We start from the raw sequence: 26,748 nt of genomic DNA on the forward strand, positions 1-26,748 counted from the left end.
TAAATCATTTATACCTCAATAAAGCTGTTTAAAATGGTCATGGAGTGACCTGGGATTGCTGGTATTGGGCTGGCTCTCCAGACACAAAGAGGATATAACCAAACCCCAGCCCACCTGTGGGCCCAGACCTGGAAGCACACAGAGCACCTGGGAGGGCTCATGACACCAAGACCATATGCCACATCTATCAATTTTCTTTTCTGTCATATCTGCCTGTCTACCTCAAAGGATCTGGTAAAGAGTCAAGAAAATACTTTGTGACAGATGTTATACAAATATGAAAGGGTTGTTTTCAAAACAAGATGGTTGCTGTTAAACAACTTATTTAGAATTTTTGCTGAGCTGTTTTCAAATAATGCCAATGTAAAATAACGACTGAGGATGTTATAACTATATACAAATCAATGAAAAATCAGACTTGGGTTTGGATCTGACTTTGTTTTTATTATAATAGTGTCATTTGTGTGACTTTGGGTAAGCAACCTGACCCTTCTAAGACATCTCTATAAAGTGGAAATATTAAAATTGACCTCAAAGGTTGAGGATTAAATGAAATAATGTATATTGTATTTATTACAGAGCAATAACAAAAGGTAATCTGAATTGATTTTTTTTTTTTAAGCAAGAGCTATTAGTTCCTTTGCAACTAACTAGTGCACATCTAATGTTTCCTCTCATTTCCTGTTAAACTATTTTTTTCACATGTAGGACGTTTAAAGTAATAATGTACATCTCTGTAACAATTATCACAATGTTTCTAAATCGTATCCCTGTTTTGTGGTGGGATTTTAGATTGTATGAAGGAGGATGGAGAAAGAGGAACTACTAGATGAGGTTGGTTGTCACTCTACATACAGTCTTTGAGTAATTCAAACTGGTTTGTTTTTTTTGTTTTTTTGTTTTTTTTTGTCTTTTTTAGGGCCGCACTTGTGGAATATGGAGGTTCCCAGGCTAGGGGTCGAATCGGAGCTGTAGCCACTGGCCTACACCAGAGCCACAGCAATGTGGGATCCGAGCTGTGTCTGTGACCTACACCATAGCTCACAGCAACGCCAGATCCTTAATCCACTGATCAAGGCTGAGGATCAAACCCACAACCTCATGGTTCCTAGTCGGATTCGTTAACCACTGTGCCATGACAGGAACTCTTCAGCCTGCTTTTATTCCCATTTTGAAGGCCCCAGATCTGTCTGAGGTAATAGTTTTACCTGTCCTGTAAAAGCCTTATTTGTTCCATTTGTTGCCTTCAATAGTGGAAGAAATACAGAGGATCAGTATAGGTGAAGAAAATAATGTATACTGAATCTGTGCAAATAATGTATACTGAATCTGTGGAATTAGTTCTTCCTACTTCAGTGCTGATCCAAAAACTGAGATAGAGAATGCAATCTTAGAATATTCATTGAAGGTTATTTAAGTGGATGGCTCTACCAAATCTCCTAAAAGCTACTGAAGAGAATTTCTTTATTTCCACAATCCAAACCCTGAGGACCTTATCTTATTTCCTTTCTGATTTGTAAAAGTTGTTTAAATCTATGCAGAACACTGTTTATTTTTCTAGTGCTGGTGCCAATTTAACAAAAAGTCTTTAAGAATTTCCTAAAATAAAACCTTGAGTTTTATTTTCATTTTAAAACCTTCTAAGAACTATGCTAATGTGCCTGGGGTTCCATCAGAGACAACTTCATGGTCTTTCTCTTGTCAACTTTAGTCATCAAAGTCATAGAAATATAGTGTCCTTCCTAGTAGATACACTTCACACTTTTTATACTGTATTTCTACAGTTATTCTGTTCAATTTTTAAAATATCATATAAACAGCCAGCTCCTTACCATTGCTGCTGAGACCTGCTGTGAACAGGCTAGTCCCTGCCTATTTTCTAAACTCATCTTACCCACTCTCCCCTACTCCGTGATCATTTTGCTTCAGCCAAACTGGTCTCTTTCAAATACTCTAAGTTCTTTCCCAGTTAAGACCCTTTATTCATGCTGTTTCCTCTGCCTGGAATGCCTTTCTCTTTGAAGGGTTAGCATCCTTGGGCTTCAGCTTATGTATTCTCTCTTTATTTATTTGAGTGCTTACTACAATACAGGCATGTTCTCCATGTTTGGGATGGAGCAGTGAACTAGACAAAGATCGCTACAATCAGAGACCTCCCCTATTCAAACTACTGAAGAGCCTCCTTGCCCTCTCCCCTGTTAAGGTCCACCTTTCGTCCTTGCTTGTGTCTCTTTTTAGTACTCATCACAGTTTGTAATCGTTTTACTTCTCTTCTTGTCTGCCCCTTCCCCCAGGTGAAATGTAAGCTCCATGATGGCTCAATATGTTTAATATCTTGATGGTGGTGTAGGTTTCACAGGTGTATACATATGTCAAAACTAAATAGAGCGTACACTTTTTTTTCTTTGCTTTTTAGGGCCACACCTGAGGCATGTGGCAATTCCCAGGCTAGAGGCTGAATTGGAGCTGCAGCTGCCAACCTACGCCACAGCCCCAGCAACACCGGATCCAAGCTGTGCCTGCCATCTACACCACAGTTCACGGCAACACCAAATCCTCAACCTGCTGAGTGAGGTCAGGGATCAAACCCGCATCTTCATGGATACTGGTCGGATTTGTTACCACTGAGCCACAACGGGAACTCCCCAGCGTGTACACTTTAAACATGCAATTTATTGTAAGTCATAGCTCAGTAAAGCTGTTTAATCTTTTTTCATTGATGAATAGTTGATATACAATGTTGTATTAGTTTCTGGTGTACAGCAAAGTGATTCAATTACATGTATTCTTTTTCCTTTTCTTTTCCGTTATGGTTTATTGTGGAACATTGAATATAGTCTCTGTGCTATACATAGTAGGACTTTACTGTTTATCTATTTTATATGTAGTAGTTTGTATCTACTAGTCTCAAACTCCTAATTTTTCCTCCCCCACTCCCTTTCCCCTATTTCTGTTAGTTTATTTTTGTTTCATTATTAAGTTGATTTGTGTCATATTTTTATATTCCAAATGAAAGTGATATCATATGTATTTGTCTTTCTCTTTCTGACTCACTTCACTTAGAAAGATAATCTCTAGGTTCATCAAATAGCTTTATTTCATTCTTTTTAATAGCTGAGTAGTATTTCATTGTGTATGTACACCACATCTCCTTTATCCATGCATCTGTTGATGGGCATTTACGTTGCTTCCATGTCTTGGCTCTTGTTAATAGTGATGCTATGAACATTGGGATGCATGTATCTTTTAGAATTAGAGTTTTTTCTGGTTATATGCCCAGGAGTGGTATTGCTAGATCACATAATAACTCTTTTTTTGGTTTTTAAATGAAACTCCATAGTGTTTTCCATAGTGACTGCACCAATTTACATACCCACCAACAGTGTAGGAGGGTTCCCTTTTTTCCACACTCTCTTTAGCATTTATTATTTGTAGATTTTTTGATGATAGCCATTTTGATGTGATATCTCATTATATTTTTATTTGCATTTCCCTAATTAGTGATATTGAGCATCTTTCTTGTGCCTATTGGCCATCTGTATTCTTCTTTGGAGAAACATCTATTTAGGTCTTTTGCCCAGTTTTTTATTGTTTTGTTTTCATTTTTTTAGTTTTATGGAAGTATAGTTGACTTACACTATTGTGATAATTTATGCTATAAACAAAATTATTCAGTTATACATACACATATCCATTCTTTTTCAGATTCTTGTCCCATCTAGATTATCTGAGAATATTGGGTAGTGTTCCCTGTGCTATATAGCAGGTCCCTGTTGGTCAGTCATTGCATATACCACAGTGTACATATATACAGTCCCAAACCTCCAGTTCATCTCTACCCCAACCTGTCCCCTGTGGTAATCATGTTTGTTTGCAAAGTCTGTGAGTCTGTTTTTGCTCTGCAGATAGGTTCACTTGTATCCTTTTTTTTAGATTCCACATATAAGTGATATCAAATGATGTTTGTCCTTCACTGTCTGACCTACTTCACTTAGTGTACGATAATCTTTAGGTCTATCCATGTTGCTGCAAATGGAATTATTTAATTCTTTTTTAATGGCTGAGTAATATTTCATTGTATATATGTACCACATCTTCTTTATCCATTTCTCTGTTGATGGACCTTTAGGTTGCTTCCATATCTTGGCTATTGTAAATAGTGCTGCATAATTTGAAGGTATCTTTTCAAATTATGGTTTTCTCTGGATATATGATCAGGAATGGGATTGCTGGATCAGTGGTTTTATTTTTAGTTTTTTGAGCAACCTCCATACTGTTTTCCCTAGTGGTTGTATCAGTTGATATTCCCACTAATAGTCTGAGAGGGTTCACTTTTCTCCACAACCTTTCCAGCATTTATTGTTTGTAGACTTTTTGATCATGGCCATTTTGGCTGGTGTAAGGTGGTACCCCATAGTAGTTTTGATTTGCATTTCCCTAATAGTCGTTAATATTCAGCATTTTTTCATGTGTTTTTTTGGCCATTTGTATGTCTTCTTTGGAGAAATGTCTATTTAGATCTTCCAGTTTTTTTTATTGGGGTTTTTTTTTTTTATATTGCACTGCAGGAAGTGTTTGTGTATTTTGGGGATTAATCCCTTGTCAGTCACTTCATTTGCAAATATTTTCCCCCAGTTTTGTGGGTTGTCTTTTCATTTTGTTTATGGTTTCCTTTGCTATGCAAAAGCTTTTATGTTTAATTAGGTCCCATTTGTTTATTTTTATTTTTATTGTCATTACTGTAGGAGGTAGATCTGAAAAGATACTGCTGCAATTTATGTCAGAGAATGTTCTGCCTAGGCTTTCCTCTAAGAGTTTTATAGTATCTGGTCTATATTTTGGTCTTTAATCCATTTTGAATTTATTTTTTGTATGGTGTTGGAGAGTGTTTTAATTTCATTCTTTTACATGTAGCTGTCCAGTTTTCCCAGCATCACTTTTCAAAGAGACTGTCATTTATCCACTGTATATTCTTGCCTCCTTTATCATAGATTAGGTTGACCATAGGTGCATGGGTTTAGTTCTGGGCTTTTTATCCTGTTCCAGTGATTTATACTTCTGCTTTTGTGCCAGTACCATACTGTTTTGACGACTGTAGCTTTGTAGTATCACTTGAAGACAGCCTGATTTCTCCAACTCCTTTTTTCATTTTAAATATTGCTTTGGATTTGACAAAGTTCAACATCCATTCATGATCAAGACCCTCGCCAAAGTGGGTATAGAGGGAACATTCCTGAATTTAATCAAAGCCATTTATGATAAACCCACAGCAAATATAATCCTCAATGGGGAAAAACTGAAAGCCTTCTCACTCAAATCTGGAACAAGATAGGGATGACCACTCTCACCACTGCTCTTCAACATAGTTTTGGAAGTCTTAGCCACAGCAATTAGACAAACAAAAGAAATAAAAGGCATCCATATAGGAGGAGAAGAGATCAAACTGTCACTGTATGCAGATGATATGATACTATACCTAGAAAACCCTAAGGACTCAACCCCCAAAATCCTTGAACTGATTAATAAATTCAGCAAAGTGGCAGGATATAAGATTAACATTCAGAAGTCAGTTGCATTTCTGTATACCAGCAATGAAACATTAGAAAAGGAATACAAAAATATGATACCTTTTAAAATTGTACCTCACAAAATCAAATACCTCGGAATACACCTAACCAAAGAGGTAAAGGACCTATATGCCGAGAACTATAAAACTTTAATCAAAGAAATCAAAGAAGATGTAAAGAAATGGAAAGATATTCCATGTTCCTGGATTGGAAAAATCAATATTGTGAAAATGGCCATCCTACCCAAAGCAATCTACAGATTCAATGCAATCCCTATCAAATTACCCATGACATTTTTCACAGAACTAGAACAAACAATCCAAACATTTATATGGAACAACAAAAGACCCAGAATCGCCAAAGCAATCCTGAGAAACAAAAACCAAGCAGGAGGCATAACTCTCCCAGACTTCAAGAAATACTACAAAGCCACAGTCATCAAAACAGTGTGATACTGGTATCAAAACAGACAGACAGACCAATGGAACAGAATAGAGAATCCGGAAATAAACCCTGACACCTATGGTCAATTAATCTTTGACAAAGGAGGCAAGAACATAAAATGGGAAAAGGAAAGTCTATTCAGCAAGCATTGCTGGGAAACCTGGACAGCTACATGCAAAGCAATGAAACTAGAACACACCCTCACACCATGCACAAAAATAAACTCCAAATGGCTGAAAGACTTAAATATACGACAGGACACCATCAAACTCCTAGAAGAAAACATAGGCAAAACACTCTCTGACATCAACATCATGAATATTTTCTCAGGTCAGTCGCCCAAAGCAATAGAAACTAGAGCAAAAATAAACCCATGGGACCTCATCAAACTGAAAAGCTTTTGCACAGCAAAGGAAACCCAAAGGAAAACAAAAAGACAACTTACAGAATGGGAGAAAATAGTTTCAAATGATGCAACTGACAAGGGCTTAATCTCTAGAATATATAAGCAACTTATACAACTCAACAGCAAAAAAACCAATCAATCAATGGAAAAATGGGCAAAAGACCTGAATAGACATTTCTCCAAAGAAGATATACAGATGGCCAACAAACACATGAAAAAATGCTCAACATCGCTGGTTATAAGAGAAATGCAAATCCAAACTACCATGAGATATCACCTCACACCAGTCAGAATGGCCATCATTAATAAATCCACAAATAACAAGTGCTGGAGGGGCTGTGGAGAAAAGGGAACCCTCCTGCACTGCTGGTGGGAATGTAAACTGGTACAGCCACTATGGAGAACAGTTTGGAGATACCTTAGAAATCTATACATAGAACTTCCATATGACCCTGCAATCCCACTCTTGGGCATCTATCCGGACAAAGCTCTACTTAAAAGAGACACATGCACCCGCATGTTCATTGCAGCACTATTCACAATAGCCAGGACATGGAAACAATCCAAATGTCCATCGACAGATGATTGGATTTGGAAGAGGTGGTATATATACACAATGGAATACTACTCAGCCATAAAAAAGAATGACATAATGCCATTTGCAGCAACATGGATGGAACTAGAGAATCTCATACTGAGTGAAATGAGCCAGAAAGACAAAGACAAATACCATATGATATCACTTATAACTGGAATCTAATATCCAGCACAAATGAACATCTCCTCAGAAAAGAAAATCATGGACTTGGAGAAGAGACTTGTGGTTGCCTGATGGGAGGGGGAGGGAGTGGGAGGGATTGGGAGCTTGGGCTTATCAGACACAACCTAGAATAGATTTATAAGGAGATCCTGCTGAACAGCATTGAGAACTATGTCTAGATACTCATGTCGCAACAGAAGAAAGGGTGGGGGAAAAAACTGTAACTGCAATGTATACATCAAGGATAACCTGACCCCCTTGCTGTACAGTGGGAAAATAAATAAATAAATAAATAAAAATAAATAAATAAAATAAAATAAATATTGCTTTGGTTTTTTGGGGTCTTTTGTGTTTTCATACAAATTAAAAAATTTTTGTTCTAGTTCTGTGAAAAATGCCATTGGATAGGGATTGCATTGAATCTGTAGATAGACTTGGGTGGTATAGTAATTTTGACAATACTGAGTCTTCCAATCCAAGAACATGGTATATCTTTCCATCTGTTTGTGTCATCTTTGATTTCTTTCAACAGCGTTTTACAGTTTTCAAAGTACACATCTTTTGCCTCCTTAAGTAGGTTTATTCCTAGGTATTTTATTCTTTTTGATGTAATGGTAAGTGGGATTATTTCCTTAATTTATAATACTGATCTTTTGTTGTTAGTGTATAGAAATGAAAGGGATTTCTGTGTATTAATTATGTATCTTGCAATTTTACCACATTCATTGATTAGCTCTATCAGTTTTCTGATAGCATATTTAAGATTTTCTATGTATAGTATCATGTCATCTGCAAACAGTGATAGCTTTACTTCTTTTCAATTTGGATTCCATTTATTTATTTATTTATTTATTTATTTATTTATTTATTTATTTATTTTCTTCTCTGATTGCTATAGCTAGGACTTGCAAATCTATGTTGAATAAAAATGACAATAGTGGACATCCTTGCCTTGTTCCTGATCTTAGTGGAAACTCAAGTTTTTCACCATTGAGAATGCAGTTTTTTGGAAATAGTTTCAGAAGGATAGGTGTTAACTCTTCTCTAAGTTTTTGATAGAATTTGCCTGTGAAGCCATCTGGTCCTAGACTTGTTTGCTGGAAGTTTTTAAATCACAGTTTCAATTTCAGTACTTGTGATTGGTCTGTTCATCTTTTCTATTTCTTCCTGGTTTAGTCAGATTGTACCTTTCTAAGAATTTGTCCATTTCTTCTAGGCTGTCCATTTTATTGGCATATATTTGCTTGCAATAGTCTCTAATGATCCTTTGTATTTCTGCGATGTCTGTTGTAACTTCTTTTTCATTTTGAATTTTATTGATTTGAGTCCTCTCTTTTTTTTTTTTCTGATGCATCTGGCTAAGGGTTTATCAATTTTGTTGGTCTTTCCAAAGAAGCAGCTTTTATTTTCATTGCTATTTTCTGTGGTTTTCTTTGCTTCTATTTCATTGATTTCTGCTCTGATCTTTATGATTTCCTTCTGCTAACTTTGGGTTTTGTCTGTTCTTTTTCTTATTACTTTAGGTGTAGGCTGTTTATTTGAGATTTTGTTTCCTGAGGTAGGCTTATATTGCTATAAACTTCCCTCTTGGAACTGCTTTTGCTGCATCACATGGGTTTTGGATTGTTTGTTTGTTGTCATTTGCTCCTAGGTATTTTTAAAGTTCCTCTTTGATTTCTTCAATCATCCATTGGTTGTTTAGTAGCATGGTGTTTAGTCTTCATGTGTTTGTATTTTCTGCAGTTTTTCCTTATTGATTTCCAGTCTTAATAGCATTGTGGTTGGAAAAGATGCTTGATATGATTTCAGTTTTTTAAAATTTCCTGAGCTTGCTTTGTGGCCCAGAATGTGATGCTGCTTTTGGATAGAATATTCTATAAATATCTATTAAGTCCATCTGGTCTAATGCATCATTTAAGGCCTGTGTTTCCTTGTTGATTTTCTGTCTGGATGATCTATCCATTGCTGTAATTGGGGTGTTAAAATCTCCCACTGTCATTGTGTTATTGTCAATATCTCCTTTTATGCCTCTTTGCAGTTGCCTTATATACTCAAGTGCTCCTATGTTGGGTGCATATATATTTACAGTTGTTATATCTTTTCCTTGGATTGATCCTTTGATCATTATGTAATGTCCTTCTTTGTCTTTTGTAACTGTCTTTATTTGAAAGTCTATTTTTTCTTATATGCGTATTGCTACTCCAGCTTTTTTTTTTTTTTTTTGCCTTTTCTAGGGCCGCTCCCGCGGCATATGGAGGTTCCCAGGCTAGGGGTCAAATCGGAGCTGTAGCCGCTGGCCTAGACCAGAGACACAGCAACACGGGATCTGAGCTGCGTCTGCAACCTACACCACAGCTCACGGCAATGCCAGATCCTTAACCCACTGAGCAGGGCCAGGGATCAAACACGCAACCTCATGGTTCCTAGTCAGATTCGTTAACCATTGCGCCATGATGGGAACTCCAACTCCAGCTTTTTTTGACTTCCATTTACATGGAATATCTTTTTCTATTCTCTCACTTTTAGTCTGTATGTGTTCCTAGAACTGAAGTGGGCCTCTTGTAGACAGTGTATGTATGGGCCTTGCTTTTGTATCCATTCAGCCAGTCTGTGTCTCTTTTGGTTGGAGCACTTAATCCATTTACATTTAATGTAATTATTGATATGTAAATTCTTATTGCCATTTTGTTAATTATTTTGGGTTTGTTTTGTTGGTCTTTTTTCTTTCTTCTTTTGTTTTCTTCTCTAGTTTGATGACTATCTTCAGTGTTGTGAATGGGTCACTTTTTCTGTTTGTGTATGTGTGTATTGTAGATTTTTGGTTTGTGGTCACCATGATAACCTCATGATATGTCCTGTTTTGATACAGGAGTCATAATACACACACTCAAGAATTTTTTAAGTTGCTGGTCTCTTAATTTCAAATGCATTTCCAGTATCCTCCATTTGTACTCTCCTCACAATCGCTGGTTTTGGTATTATATTTGTGTAGATGATTTCCTGTCTTTACTGCATGTTTGCCTTTACTGGTGAGCATTCCCCTGTGTTAAGTTTCTTTTTTTCTCATTGCGGCTTTTTCTTTTCCAGCTAGAGAAGTTCCTTTAGTGTTTGTGGTAAAGCTGGTTTAGTAGTGCTGAATTCCCTTAGCTTTTGGTTGTCTGTAAAGCTTTTGATTTCTCTTTCAAATGTGAATGAGAGTCTTGCTGGGTAGAGTATTCTTGGCTGTAGATTTTTTCCTTTCATCACTTTAAGTGTATCATGCTACTCCTTTCTAGCCTCCAGAGTTTCTGCTGAAAAAAATCAGCTGATAACCTTGTTGGGGTTCCTTTGTATGTTATTTGTTGATTTTTCCTAGCTGCTTTGAATATTTTCCCTTTGTCTTTAATTTTAGTCAGTTTGATTAATGTGTGTCTCAGGATGTTCCTCCTGTATGGTACTCATTGTGCTTCCTGGAGTTGAGCAAGTGATTCCCTTCCCATGGTAGGGAAGTTTTTGGCTATTATCTCTTCAAATATTTTCTCAGGCCCTTTATCTCTTCTCCTTCTGGCACCCCTGTAAAGTGCATGTTGTTGCAGTTAATGTTGTCCCAGAATTCTCTTAGACTGTCCTAATTTCTTTTCATTCTTTTTTCTTTATTTGTTCCACATCACTGATTTCCACAGTCTGTCTTCTTTCTCACTTATTTGTTCTTCTGTCTCCTGTTTTCTGCTATTGATTCCTTCTAGTGAATATTTCATTTTGATTATTGCATTGTTCATCACTGCTTGTTTGTTCTTTAAATCTTCTATTTTTTGTTAAATGTTTCCTGTAATTACTTGATCTTTTCCCTGTTTTTTCCCCCAGATCTTGGATTATCCTTACTCTTATTACTCTAAAGTCTTTTCCATGTAGGTTGCTTATCTACACTTCATTTAGCTGTTCTTCTGGGGTTTTGTCTTGTTCTCTCTTCTGGCTTGTATTTGTCTGCCATTTCATTTTGTCTAGCTTTCTATATTTGTGGTCTCCTTTCTACTGGCTCCATGGCTGTAGTCTCTTTTTCTTCTGGTGTCTACCCCCTTGTGAGTGATGTTGATACAGGAGATTGTGGCAGGCTTCCAGATGGGAGGGTCTGGTGCCTGCCCACTGGTGGGTGGATCCAAGTCTTGTCCTTCTGGTAGGTGGGGCTGTGTATCTGGGTGTGATTTGAGGCAGCTATATGCCCAGGAGAACTGTAGGTAGCCTGCTTGCTGATGGGTGGGGCTGTGTTCTCATTCTGTTTGTTTGGCCTGGGGCTTCTGAGCATTCATGCCTCCAGTGTTTTGTTGGGTAGAGACAAGTTTTTCCAAAATGGCAACCTCTAGGGGAGCTCACACTGATAATTATTCCCTGGGACCTCCGCCTCCAGTGTCCTTCCCCCACAGTGAGCCACAGCTGACCCCTGCTTTTCCAGACCCACAGGTAGGTCTGACCCAGACTGTTATGGAGTCCCTGCTTTGCCCTGTGACCCAATGCATATGAAACTCTGTGTGTGCCCTCAAAGAGTGGAGCCTCTGTTTCCCCCAGACTTGTGGAGCTTCTATGCTCAAGTTCTGCTGGCCTTCAATGCCAAATACTCCAGGACTACTCGTCCCAATGCTAGATCCCCAGGCTGGGGTACCCGACATGGGGTTCAAAACTCTCACTCCTATGGGAGAGCCTTTGCAAACATCATTTACAAATATTTTCTCCCATTCTGTAGGTTGTCTTTTTCTTTTGTTTATGGTTTCCTTTGCTCTGCAAAAGCTTGTAAATTTTATTAGGTCTCATTTGTTTAGTTTTGCTTTCATGTCTATTGCCTTGAGATACTGACCTAAGAAAACATTGGTATGATTTATGCCTATATTCTCTTCTAGGAGTTTTATGGTGTCATGTCTTATATTTAAGTCTTTAAGCTATTTGGAGTTTATTTTTGTGTATGGTGTGAGGGTGTGTTCTAACTTCATTGAGTTGCATGTGGCTGTCCAGCTTTTCTTTTTTTTTTTTTTTTTTTTTTTTTTTTTTGTCTTTTGTCTTTTTGGTCTTTTGTTGTTGTTGTTGCTATTTCTTGGGCCACTCCCGCGGCATATGGAGGTTCCCAGGCTAGGGGTTGAATCGGAGCTGCAGCCACCAGCCTACGCCAGAGGCACAGCAACGCGGGATCCGAGCCGCGTCTGCAACCTACACCACAGCTCACGGCAACGCCGGATCGTTAACCCACTGAGCAAGGGCAGGGACCGAACCCGCAACCTCATGGTTCCTAGTCGGATTCGTTAACCACTGCGCCACGACGGGAACTCCTGTACAGCTTTTCTAATACCACTTGCTGAAGAGACTGTCTTTTCTCCATTTTATATTCTTGCCTCCTTTGTCAAAGATTAATTGTCCATAGGGGCATGGATTTAGTTCTGGCCTCTCTATTCTTTTCCATTGATCCATGTGTTTTTTTTTCCCAATACCATGCTGTTTTGATTAATGTAGCTTTATAATATTGTCTGAAATCTGGAAGGGTTATGCCTCCAGCTTTGTTCTTTTTCCTCAGGATTGCTTTGGTAATTCTGGGTCTTTTGTGGTTCCATAAAATTTGTAGGGTTATTTGTTCTAGTTCTTTGAAGAATGTCATGGTAATTTGATAGGGATCACATTAAATCTGTAGATTACTTTGAGTTGTATGGCCATTTTAACAATATTAATTATTCCAATCTAAGAGCATAGGAAATCTTTCCATTTCTTTAAATCATCTTCAGACACTTTTATCAATGTTTTATAGTTCTCAGTATATAAGTCTTTTACCTCCTTGGTTAGGTTTATTACTAAGTTTTATTTTTTAATATGATTTTAAAAGATTTTTTTTTTACTTTCCCTTTCTGATATTTCATTGTTGTCATAAAGAAATATAACAGGTTTCTTTATGTTAGTCTTGTATCCTGCTACCTTGATGAATTTGCTTATCACTTCTAGTAGTTTTTGTATGGGGTCTTTAGGGTTTCCTGTATATAGTATCATGTTATCTGCATATAATGACAATTTTACCTCTTCTCTTTCAGTTTGGATAAATTTAATTTCTTTTCCTTATCTGATTCTTTTAGGTAGGACTTCCAATACTATGTTGAATACAAGTGGTGAGAGTGGGCATCCTTGTCTTCTTCCAAATTTTGGCAGGAAGGCTTTCAGTTTTTCATTGTTGAGTATTATATTCGCTATGGGTTTATCATAAATAATTTAATAAAGCTGTTTAAAATGTTTATGGAGTGACACAGTGTCAACATTAAGAGCTAAACCTGGAGTTCCCGTCGTGGCGCAGTGGTTAACGAATCCGACTAGGAACCATGAGGTTGCGGGTTCGGTCCCTGCCCTTGCTCAGTGGGTTAACGATCCGGCGTTGCCGTGAGCTGTGGTGTAGGTTGCAGACGCGGCTCGGATCCCGCGTTGCTATGGCTCTGGTGTAGGCCGGTGGCTACAGCTCTGATTTGACCTGTAGCCTGGGAACCTCCATATGCCGCAGGAGCGGCCCTAGAAAAAGCCAAAAAAGACAAAAATAAAAATAAAAATAAATTGAAAAAAATGCTCCTCACAAGAGTTTTTTTGGGTTTTTTTGTTTTGTTTTGTTTTGTTTTCTTACTTTTTTTTTTTTAATTTTTTTTTTTATGGCCACACCTGACATATGGAAGTTCCCAGGCCAGGAGTCAAATAGGAGCTGCAGCAGCTGGCCTACACTACAGATCTGAGCCGTGTCTGCAACCTACACCACAGCCTCACTGTAACACCTGATTGAACCTGCATCCTCATGGATACAAGTTTGGTTCATAACCTGCTGAGCCACAATAGGAACTCCCTATAAAAATTTTTGAATGTGTAAATGAATGAGTAAATTTTAATTTATTGCCATATGTCCCATGTGGGTCATTTATAATGACTAGTATATCAACCAATAATTTTTTTTCATCTCACCTCATTCTATCTCATTTAAACTTAAAAGTCTTGGCCAAGGATATAGTAAGAGCAGTAGTTTCCATTAATAAAGACTTAAGTTTGTTTTCCATGTATTTTTCTTAAAGCACTTTTGTCATATATACTAATAGCAGATCTTATAAGCTCTGCAAAATGACATTGTTATGAAATACTTAGATTAAGAGATTGTCCTTTATTTAAGTAATGTTGAAAATATATACATAAGTATAAACTTTAGTATTGGAAGGAAACCTATATTGAATGAACATATACTACTTCCCTAAACTGTTATCTCCATTAATCCTCACAACAGTTGAAAGAGGAACTGAGGATCTGGGAAGTTAAGTAAATTATTCCAGGGTAAATAGCAGGAGGTAGAGTGAAGATTAAAATCCATGTCTTTGAATTCCGTGAATAGGACTCTATCTCCTTGTTATTGCCAAGTCCCAGGCATTAGAAATACAAAGAAATACAAAGATGAATAAGGCTCAGTCCCCACCCTCTAGAAGCTTGGAAGCCAACAAGTTAGAAATGTAAGCAGATAATTGAGATAAGTTCTAACTTTTTTTTTTTTTTTTTGTCTTTTTGCCATTTCTTGGGCCGCTCCCGCGGCATATGGAGGTTCCCAGGCTAGGAGTTGAATCGGAGCTGTAGCCGCCAGCCTAAGCCAGAGCCACAGCAACGCGGGATCCGAGCCACGTCTGCGAACTACACCACAGCTCACGGCAACGCCGGATCGTTAACCCACTGAGCAAGGGCAGGGACTGAACCCGCAACCTCATGGTTCCTAGTCGGATTCGTTAACCACTGTGCCACGACGGGAACTCCAAGTTCTAACATTTTTGTGTGCTGGAGAGTTATCCATTCTCCCTGGAGTAGCCTCACCTTAAGGTGGACATCACATACCAGGTCTCTTTCTCCATTTGTCACTACTTTGTAGTACTTACAAGTTTTAGTTTCTTTTTAGAGATTATCCCATACATCTCTCATTTAACAATGCTATGAGGGACCTCCTGCTATGGCACAATGGGATTGGCAGCATCTTGGGAGTGCTGGGATGCAGGTTCAGTCCCTAGCCCAGCACAGTGGGTTAAGGATTTGGCATTGCTACAGCTACAGCTTAGGTCACAACTGCGGCTCAGATCTGATGACTGGCCCAGGAGATCCACGTGCCACAGGGAGGTCAAAAATGAAAAAAACAAGCAATGCTATGAGGTAGTTACTATTATATCCCCATTTTACAGATGAGAAAATAAGGTATAGGCAAGTTAAGTAACTTATTCAAAGTCCCACAAATAGTAAGTGGCAATGCTAGCTTCAAATCCAAGCAGTCTGGCTCAAGTGTCTCTATTTTAGCCACTAGATTATGTTGCCTCTAAACCTTTCTAAACTCATCGGAATTCCCATTGTGGTGCAGTGGGAACAAATCCAGCTAATATCCATGAGGATGCAGGTTCCATCCCTGGCCTCACTCTGTGTGTTGGAGATCTGGTTTTGCCATGAGCTATGGTGTAGGTCGCAGACACAGCTTGGATCCCACAGTGCTGTGGCTGTGGTGTAGGCCAGCAGCTGTAGCTCCAATTGACCCCAGGCTGGGAATTTGCATATGCCATGAGTGTGGCCCTGAAAAGCAAAACAAACAAACAAACAAAAAACCCATAAACATTTCTAAACTCAGAAAACTCAATGTGCGCACCCATCAAGGTGATCTGATTTTAGGGCATTGACCCATTAGATACCATCTTATTGCTTAACAATGAACAATTAACTATCAAGTAGACTGGATACACATGTTTGTTTATTATGTTCTTTCTAGGCAATTCTACCTAGGAAGGCACTTTGTATCAAAGGCTTGTTCCTGTGCTTGAAATTAGATCAAGGGGAATTAGCTGGCTTATTTTAAGGAACTGCTGATTCTATTTCATTTCTTTGATGGTTTTGTCATGTGATTTTATTTATTTTTTTCAGATACATTTTATTTATTTACTTATTTTAATTTTTATTATAGTAGATTTACAATGTTCTGTCAATTTCTGCTATACAGCAAAGTGACTCAATTATACATACATAGACTTGTTTTTCTCATATCCCATCATGTTCCATCACAAGTTATTGGGTATAGTTCCCTATGCTATACAGCAGGACCTCATTGCTTATCCACTCAAAATGCAACAGTTTGCATCAACTAACCCTAAACTCCCACTCCGTCCCACTCCCTTCCCCTCCCCCTCCCCCTTGGCAACCACAAATCTGTTCTCCATGTCCATGAGTTTGTCTGTTCTGTAGATAGGTTCATTTGTGCCATATTTTAGGTTCTACATATAAGTGATATCATATGGTATCTGTCTTTTTCTGACTTACATCACTTAGTATGAGAGTCTATAGTTCCATCCATGTTGCTGCAAATGGCAGTATCTTTTTTCTTTTTTTATGGATGTGTAGTATTCCATTGTACATATGTACTGCATTTTCTAAATTCCATCCATGTTGCTGCAAATGGCAATATCTTTTTTCTTTTTTATGGCTGTGTAGTATTCCATTCGTCTGTTGATGGACATTTAGGTTGTTTCCATGTCTTGGCTATTGTGAATAGTAATGCTGCAATGAACATGGGGGTGCATATATCTTTTTCATTGAAAGTTTTGTCTGGATATATGTGCAAGAGTGGGATTGCTGGGTCATATGGTAGTTTTATATTTAGTTTTCTTTCTTTCTTTTTTTTTTTTTGTCTTTTCGCCATTTCTTGGGCCACTCCCGCAGCATATGGAGGTTCCCAGGCTAGGGGTCGAATCGGAGCTGCAGCCACCAGCCTATGCCACAGCCACAGCAATGCGGGATCCGAGCCACATCTGCGACCTACACCACAGCTCACCACAACGCCAGATCGTTAACCCACCGAGCAAGGGCAGGGATGGAAACCGAAACTTCATGGTTCCTAGTCGGATTCGTTAACCACTGCACCACAACGAGAACTCCTATATTTAGTTTTCTAAAGAATCTCCATACTGTTTTCCATAGTGTTTGTACCAATTTACATTCTCACCAGAGGTGTAGGAGGGTTCTCTTTTCTTCTCACCCTCTTCAGCATTTGTTATTTGTAGATTTATTAATGATAGCCATTCTGACTGGCATGAGGTAGTACCTCATTCTAGTTTTGATTCGCATTTCTCTGATAATTAGTAATGTTGAGCATTTTTTCATGTGCCTATTGGCAATCTGTATGTCTTCTTTGGAGAAGTGTCTATTTAGGTCTTATGCCCATTTTTCAATTGGATTATTTGTGTTTTTTGTTATTGACTGCTTCCATTTCCACTCTAGGGTTATAGTGGCAGCCATTTCTCTGGACAATTCTGAAGGCACACTGCTTTTCAGACTCTTTCTCAACTTACAGTGATGACCAATTCTCCTCAAGATTTGAAATAGTCTTTCTTTTGACATTGTATTAGTCAGAATTTCTCTGGTTGTAAGTGTGGAGCGTCTCAACTCAAATATAAGCACATATGGGAATTGTTTGACCCATGTCCCTGGAAAGTTAAGAGGTAGATGTGGCTTTTCACATCTTGGCTCAAATCAAATCATCCTCCAGGAGTTCCCTTTGTGGTGCAGCAGAAACGAATACAATTAGGAACCATGATGTTGCGGGTTCAATCCCTGCCCTTGCTCAGTGGGTTAAGGATCAGGCGTTGCCATGAGCTGTGGTGTAGGTCGCAGACACGGCTTGCATCTGGCATTGCTGTGGCTGTGGCATAGGCCTGCAGCTACAGCTCTGATTCGACCCCTACCCTGGGCACCTCCATATGCCTTGGGTGCAGCCCTAAAAAGACAAAAAAAAAAAAAAGAAAGAAAAATTATCCTCCAGCTTTTTTTTTTTCCTCTATCTGGATCTCTCAGCCTCCAGAAATTTATTGGTTCTGCTTATATCTATCTGTTGATCTCATTCATTCCTAGAGAAAGACATTTATTGGACCATGCTAGGTTACCTATCCTGTTTTAGATCAATCAATATGGTCACGAGAATGAGATACTCTTATTCAGTTGCGCTGGATTCACTTGTCCATCTGTGTTGCTTTAGGGTCTAAGTTTACTTGAAAATCCCACCAGGAGAACATGTTGGAGGGGAGAAAGATACATTCCTCTAAGGAAGTAGGAATGATATACTGACAAAAACAGCAGGATCAGTTAACCATACTATATAGCCAAGGCAAAAGAAAAAATTATCAATATTTATTTAAAATCTTGATGTTTTTATTTATTATGGATTTTTACATTAATTTTGATTGTTAAAATATTGCATTAAATATATTTATCTTGATTTTCAGCTTTTTGGCATCTCTTAAATTTTGCATTAAAGGCAGATATTTCACTCACCTGGCTTCTTCACTCTAGTCCTGGCCCTGCCACAAGGAGTCAGCTTACTTCAGAGATTACTATGGTGTCTGTCAAAGTAAGTGCTTGATAAATATTTTCAAAATGAATAGATTTATGAGTAAATTGAATCACTGTTAGTCACTGAGATATATGATAAAGCTACTTTCATTTCTTTCTTTCTCTCTCTCTCTCTCTCTCTCTCTCTTTCTTTCTTTCTTTCTTTCTTGTCTTTCTTGTCTTTCTTGTCTTTCTTGTCTTTTGTCTTTCTAGGGCCGCACCTGAGGCATATGGAGGTTCCCAGGCTAGGGGTCTAATCAAAGCTGTAGCTGCCGGCCTACACCAGAGCCACAGCAACGCTAGATCCGAGCCACGTCTGTGACCTACACCACAGCTCACGGCAACGCTGGATCCTTAACCCACTGAGAAAGGCCAGGGATCGAACCTGCAACCTCATGGTTTCTAGTTGGATTTGTTAACCACTGAGCCATGATGGGAACTCCTCATTTCTCCCATTTTAATATACAAAAGTACGCATTTTATAAACACATGTTAAACAAACTCATAAGAGACTGAATGATAAATCATAATGTAAGTTTAAAATTTTGCAGTTAGAAATGTGAGACAGTAAACTTCTTGGAGGGAGGGGTAGAGGGCTGGCTACTAATGTTTGCTGTGCCCTTACACTATGGATGTACTATCCACTATGTGAGGCATTTTGTATGTGTCATTATATTTAATACAAGTCTATTTTTATATTGTTTAAATAAGGAAACTGAGGCTCAGACTAACTTGCTCTATAACTAATAAGTGACAGAAAACGGATTTTAATCCAGATTTTCCTGCTTGAAGTGGCCTTATTCTGGTCACTGTGTAGGTTGGAGGCAAGGTAGGCTAGAGAAGAAGAGAAAGACACTGAGAAAAATACAACTATATCTATCCACAGTGCCAAGCCCATATCTTATACATAAGTGCTCAAATATAATTAAGAAACAAATGTATAATAAATAAAATATAGCTTCCAGCTGGACTAGATAAATTAGTTATCTTGGCTAACTAAAGCACTATTCCCTTCTCAGTTCTACTTTTTTTTTTCACTTAAGCACAAAAAAGAAATAACTTTCCTCTTCTCCACACTCTACAAATCTGAAAGTAATTCACAATTATCAACAGTGGTCTGAGAACGTGCATCTATACAACCTCTCACCTAAAATCCAGAGAGCGGTTGTGCATTTGTCTGTAAAACATACAAAACACATACATGCATTCATTCTTTCGTGATTCAAAACATGCAGTATTAATTGGATACATACTGTTTCCCTGGGACTGTTTTACATTTCTACATGCTACACACACGTGCACGTATGTGAGTGCACATCAGCTTATAACAGCTTAGAAAAACAAGAAAGTGCTTTATTAGAAACATTGAGAAATTTCTAAGAGACCTATAACAGAATCAGATATATCTAGGAACAAAATTGGATGAAACCATGGCCCAAAAACTTGCAGAACAGGGTTATTAAGATAGTCATACCAACTCCAGCCTCAATGGATAGAACAAGTGAGAGAGACAAGCCCTGGATATTCATCAAAGTATTTGAGAGGCTATATAAAAAGTAACTAGGCTGGTCAACCACCAATCTGTCTCCCATTCTTCCACTAAACGGCAACCAGCAGCAATGCTTGTTCATTGGCTAAAGAAGGAAGCGTGGATATTGAAGCCAGAGACACAGGGCCATGCTGCCTCAGCCAGCTCCTGACCACCAGGAGGGACAGGAAACTCCACCACAGAAGAGAAGTCATTAAGACACCCTTCTTAATAGCATATCCCTCCCCTTTGGTTGAAAAAGACAAGCTACCATAACATATTGAATTTATTGAGCAGGAAACTAAGGATTAATAGATACAAAGATAAACATACAAGAATCATCAAAATGATGTGCAAAACCAACTCCATGTAAGAAGATCACTGAACTCAGTAAACAGAAGAATTAAACATGCAAGGAAAGAGGGTTAATAGATGATCTGTTAATAGAGGAGAGAATAGTTGAAGAATAAATTAGCAAGTAGAAGACGGGCTGAGGAATTCTTTAATGCATTTCAAAAGAAAAAGTTAATAGATCTAGAAGATTCAATATTCATGTAATAGAGGCACGAGAAAGAGAGAATGCAGCAGAAAAAATAATGATAAAAGTAGATTTCTGAGAGTTTAAGAAAGATGCAAATCTTCAAATTGAAAATATTAACCAAGATGAATGAAACAGCACCAGCACTTAGACTTGTCATAGTGAAATTTTAGACCTTAGGGAATAAAGATAAAAATCCTAAAAGCTTCCAAAGGGATAAAAAAAGCTCAAAGGAATGAGGATCAGAGTGGCATCACATTTCACATTGGCAACACTGCTAAAAGACAACAGGACAATATCTTCCAAGATCTGAAGAAAAACAATACTGAGAAAAGTTAGTTTTCAAGTGAGAGTACAAAATATTTTTGCATACCCAAAGGTTGAGGAAATTTACCCACTCCTCAGATCTTGATTGAAATAATTATTCTGGGGTAGTTCCCACTATGGCACAGCGGAAATGAACCCAACTTGTATCCATGAGGATCTGGGTTCGATCCCTGGCCTTGCTCACTGGGTTAAGGATCTGGGGTTGCTCTGAGCTGTGGCATATGTCGCAGACGCGACTTGGCTCTCACATTGCTGTGGCTGTTGGCATAGGCCTGATTTGACCCCTAGCCTGGGAACTTCCATATGCCATGGGTGCAGTCCTAAAAAAAAAGAAAAAAATAATTATTTGGGGGCTGTAATCTAGCGAGTGAATAATTAATACAAAAAAAGAGAAGAGTAGCGTTTATGAGCTAATCTGAGGTCCAGTGTATTATGGACCTCCAGAGCCACACCAAATAAGACTCATTCCAGTTCTAGACAGTACTTAAGATTTTCATCACCAATAAGCTTCAAGAAATATAATCAGAAATTTTGTTGGCTATAATAAAGTCTTCCAGCTCAGAACTAAACTCTGGAATATGGATGGCTTTATTCTCTTGGGTTTTTTGTTTTTTAATTTTTTTTTAGTAGGATTAGAATTAAGAAAGTCAACATTTGCTATGAAAAAAATTATGTGATATTTTACACATCACCACATTTTTACAATTGCAAAAGTTTGAATTAAGAAGTTGTTATTTCTGCAGTTCCCGTCATGGCTCAGCGGAAACGAATCCGACTAGGAACCATGAGGTTGTGGGTTTGACCCCTGACCTCGATCAATGGGGTTAAAGATCCGGCATTGTGTGAGTTGTGGTGTAGGTCGCAGACACAGCTCGGATCTGGCATTGCTGTGGCTCTGGCGTAGGCCAGCAGCAATAGCTTCGATTAGACCCCTAACCTGGGAACATCCATATGCCTCGAGTGCAGCCCTCAAACGACAAAAAAAAAAAAAAAAAAAAAAGTTGTTATTTCTCATAGAGGCATATAAAGATGGGAAATGGTAGAGCAAAATGTTCTGTAACATCAGAACAATTTGAGTTTGAATTTTGACTCTGAGATTTGATCTTAAGGAAAACATTTAGCCTCTCTGAACCTCAGTTTATTCACACATGAGGATAATAAGATCTATGTCTTAGGTTTGTGTAAAGATTTAAGAAGTTAACTTATGTAAAGTAGCCTAGTGTGCCAAGAGTTTCAACCCTCTTTGCACATTAGAATCATCCAAGGAGCTTTTAAAAACCATAGATGCACCTAGAGATCTGGTTTCAGTTAGTTCTAGGCTAGTATATTTTAAAAGCTTCCCATGTGATTTTAATGTATTGACAAAGTTGAGAAAAATTGGTATTTATATGGCTGGCACAAAGTAAGTACCCAATAAATGGTAACTTTCAAAAACTGAGGGGGAGGAGTTCCCGTCGTGGCGCAGTGGTTAACGAATCCGACTAGGAACCATGAGGTTGCGAGTTCGATCCCTGCCCTTGCTCAGTGGGTTACGATCCGGCGTTGCCGTGAGCTGTGGTGTAGGTCGCAGACGCGGCTCGGATCCCACGTTGCTGTGGCTCTGGCGTAGGCCGGTGGCTACAGCTCCGGTTTGACCCCTAGCCTGGGAACCTCCATATGCCGCGGGAGCGGCCCAAAAAATAGCAACAACAACAACAACAAAAGACAAAAAGACAAAAGACAAAAAAAAAAAAAAAAACTGAGGAGGAAATGTAATAGAAAGCTTTTAGATAGAGGTAGGTTTAACTTGAAGCAGATAAGGTTTACATCTCAAGACACTTCACTGGCACAGGCTCCTTCTGAGGCTCAGTGTGGTCTCCAAAGAGTGAGGGGAGGATGTTAGCAGCCCCAGCCCAGTGGTAGAATGGTGCCCTACCTGGTCACCTGCCTCTGCTATCCAGTTCTCTTTTACTTTACTATTTCTCTTTCTTCCAATTGCAAAAGCAATTTTAGATGTTAGAAGAGATCTGCCAGATTTCAGAACAAGGATAAAAATTATTTTCAGGGGAAAAATCTCAGTATACTCCACAAAGAGGTAATTCTTGTTATTCTGTTTTATTAGTGTTGAAATCAACACCCAGATATCATATGACAGCCCCAAGTCACAAATCAGCAAATAGTAGCCACAGCAGCACAGTAATAGAATCCCTGAGTCTTGTCTTATACTCCTGTGTCTAAGCACGCTGGTGTATCTCCTAGGCAATTATGCAGGTCTGTGGTGGGTGATCATGCATAACTCCAAAGGAGTGCCACTGACCTTTCAAAACTTGCCACATTCCTTGAGTAATTGATATGTCCTCTGGTCTTAGTAGCTTGTGACTTCAGAGCAAGGCCACACTGCTTAGTATCTAAACCACCACCCTGAGACCCTGAAGCTGGGAAGACTGTTTCTCTATTGGATCCACATATGCCTCCCCATCTACCCCAAATCCAAGGAGTGTTTAGATGTTGCTTTTCATCACCATCAGTCCTTCACTTGCATAGGTCACCTCCAATGCCCTGGGAGAAGCCCTGGCAGTTATTCAAAAGGGTGTATGTTTTTGTTAAATTTGTGTTAGTTGTACTTAGCTGACTTCTGCCTCTTTCTTATACTACTTTAGTCCTTTACACACTCCTGTCTAGTGTGGTACTGGAGTAGCTGTGGGCCTTTTTTAGGCTCTGGCTAAGGGGAAGCTCCTCAAAAAAAATTTTTTAAGAGAAAGTGAAGTTGGAAATATACTATTTTTAGCAAGTTTAATGTCAGATACTATTTACATACAATTTAAACACATATTTAAAGTGTACAATTTGATAAGTTTTGACTTATGTATAGCCTGAGAAATCACCACCAAATCAAGATAATGAGCAGAGCCCTCACCCTCAAAGGTTTACTCATGCCTTCTTGTAATTCCTCTCTCCTGCCTTCATTCCCATCCCCAGGAAACCATTGGTCTGCTTCCTTGTCAGTATAGATTAGTTTGCATTTTCTATAATTTTCTATAAATGGAATCATATAGTATGTACTCCTCATCTGGCTTTTTTCACTCAACATAGTTATTTTGGGAATCATCCATGTTGTGTGTATCAATAGTTTGTTCTTTTCTTTGCTAAAGAGTATTCCATTTATGGATATGCTGGCGTTTCCTTATCTGTTCTACTGCTGAGAGATATTTGGATTGTTTCCAGTCTGGGACTATTACAAACAAAGCTACATTGAACATTTGCATATAAATCTTTGTATGAACATATGCTTTCAATTTTCTTGGCTGATTACCTGAAAGTAGATGGTGGGTATATATTTAATTTTTAAGAAATTGCCAAACTTTCCAAAATGTTGTATCATTTTACATTTTCATTAGCAATGTGTGGAAATTCTGGTTGTTCCATATCCTTGCTAATAGGATAGGGTCAGCCTTTCATTTTAGCCATTCTAATAAAGGTAGTGGAATCCCTCTATGATTTTTAATTTGTATTTCCCTAATGGCTGATGATTTAGAGTATCTTTTTGTGTGCTTATTTGCCATCTGTATAGCTTCTCTATGATGTATCTTTTCAAATAGTTTGCCCATTTTAAAAGTGTTTGTGTTGTTTGTTTTCTAATTATTGAGTTTCAAGAGTTTTTTATAGATTCTAGATGTTCTCAGATGTGGTCTGGCTCCATATGATCAGGATAAACCAGTCACCACTGTTGAAACAATATTTCCAAAGCTGATTACTGAGTCTTTTTTTTTTTTTTTTTTTTTTTTTTTGCCTTTTCTAGGGCTGCTCCCGCGGCATATGGAGATTCCCAGGCTAGGGGTCTAATTGGAGCTGTAGCCTCCGACCTACACCAGAGCCACAGCAATGAGGCATCTGAGCCGTGTCTAACCTACACCGCAGCTCACGGCAATGCTGGATCCTCAACCCACTGAGCAAGGCCAGGGATCGAACCTGCAACCTCATGGTTCCTAGTCGGATTTGTTAACCACTGAGCCACGACGGGAAATCCTGATTACTGAGTCTTGAATAATGCCACGTGTGGGATTTCTTCTACCCCACCCTGTAATGCCATCTCTATTGCACTGGGCCAAACCACTCTGTAAGGGAAAAACACTTCCTGTGTCTGTTTTCCTCTCATACTACTACCACACTTCACTTTACTTCTGCCACCAGATGTTTGAGTTTTCCATACATCTAGCAATTTTGTGACACTAGCTAGATATCCCATAATTTAACGCAATGCTGACACTATCTATTTGGTGATAGTATCAGATCCCACAGGCTAAGGGCTCAATCCCATGAGACACGTGCCTCCCACTCCCCACCTTTAGATGCCATTCATAAGTCCCAGGTTGTCACCTGTGATTCTGACTAATCAACTATAAATCCCATAACCCACTCCTTGGCTTTGATAATTTGCTAGAAAGGGTCAAGGAATTCAGGGAAATAATAAACTTACGTTTATTACAAAAGGATATGGTAAAGGATACAGATGAACATCCAGAGGGAAGTGATGAGGAAGGTATGAGGGAAGAGACACAGAGTTTCTATGTCCTTGCCAGGCATGCCATCCTCCTGGTGCCTCCATCTTCCCTGTGTTCAGCAACCTGGAAGCTCCCAGTACTTTTGGGATTTCTATGACAGTTTCATCACATAGACAAGACTGATCATTAACTCAGTTTCCAGCTTTTCCTCCCTTCCTGGAGGATAGGGGTAGAGCTGAAAGTTCCAAGCTTCTAGTCATGGCTTGGTCTTTCTGGTGACCAGTCCCCATCCAGAAGCCCACCAACCACTGCTCCATTAGAACAAAAGCCACTCCCATCACTTAAACATAGAAGAGTTTTAGGAGCTTTGTGCCAAGAGCTAGGGGCAGAGACCCATACAAACATTTTCTATTATTTCACACACTTTAAGCCCTTTTGAAGGCTTTTCTTCTAGCATGAGGTTAAGAAAAGTTCAGAACTGCATATTAACCTGCCTATGATCTACCCTTACAATTTCCCATGAACAAATGCTTTAACAAAAACACGTGTCTTCCAAGAACCATCATTTTCAGGGACACTCCAGTTTATAGCTGCGATTAGAAAAACAAAAAATAGGAGTTCCCGTCGTGGCGCAGTGGTTAACAAATCCGACTAGGAACCATGAGGTTTCGGTTTCCATCCCTCCCCTTGCTCAGTGGGTTAACGATCCGGCGTTGCCCTGAGCTGTGGTGTAGGTTGCAGACGTGGCTCGGATCCCGCGTTGCTGTGGCTCTGGCTTAGGCCGGTGGCTACAGCTCCGATTCGACCCCTATCCTGGGAACCTCCATATGCCGCGGGAGCGGCCCAAGAAATAGCAACAACAACAGCAACAACAAAAGACAAAAAGAAAAAAAAATAAAATAAATAATAATAAAATTAAAAAAAAAAAAGAAAAACAAAAAATAAAACCAACTTTTTTACAAATGTTAGCATATAGTCTGGCTAACATTTGTATCCTTGAATGAAAGGCTTAACACTTTTTTTTTTTTTTGTCTTTTTAGGGCCATACCCGCAGCATATGGAGGTTCCCAGGCTAGGGGTCAAATTGGAGCTATAGGCACTAGCCTACACCGCAGCCACAGCAACATGAAATCCGAGCCTCATCTGTGTCCTACACCACAGCTCATGGCAACGCCAGATCTTTAACCCACTGAGCGAGGCCAGGGATGGAACCCGCATCCTCATGGATACCAGTTGCACTGAGCCTTGACAGGAACTCCCTGTTTTGTTTTGTTTTTTTAATTTTTAAAATTAAAGTATAGTTGATTTACAATGTAAAGGCTTAATG

General features: G+C 38.8%; 2 long non-coding RNA genes across 6 annotated transcripts in view; both read left to right on the forward strand.

Moving 5' to 3' along the window:
* LOC146404771 (uncharacterized) overlaps nucleotides 1-26,748 on the forward strand; it is a 1,009,186-nt gene that overhangs the window by 363,850 nt on the left and 618,588 nt on the right. The gene's annotated exons all lie outside the window — the stretch shown is intronic.
* The window catches only part of LOC106509808 (uncharacterized), a 143,387-nt gene that overhangs the window by 22,912 nt on the left and 93,727 nt on the right, over nucleotides 1-26,748 (forward strand). For all 5 annotated transcript variants that reach the window (XR_014841874.1, XR_001307695.3, XR_014841876.1 and 2 more), the window contains exon 2: nucleotides 18,442-18,566. This is a non-coding gene — a long non-coding RNA (uncharacterized LOC106509808). The remainder of the gene's footprint in view (nucleotides 1-18,441; nucleotides 18,567-26,748) is intronic.

Source organism: Sus scrofa, chromosome 3 (genome assembly GCF_054392235.1).
Source record: "Sus scrofa isolate SSC_HxYL_T2T_F1_AM1 chromosome 3, Sscrofa_HxYL_maternal_Yorkshire_Landrace_v2.0, whole genome shotgun sequence".
Classification (NCBI taxonomy): Eukaryota; Metazoa; Chordata; class Mammalia; order Artiodactyla; family Suidae; genus Sus; species Sus scrofa.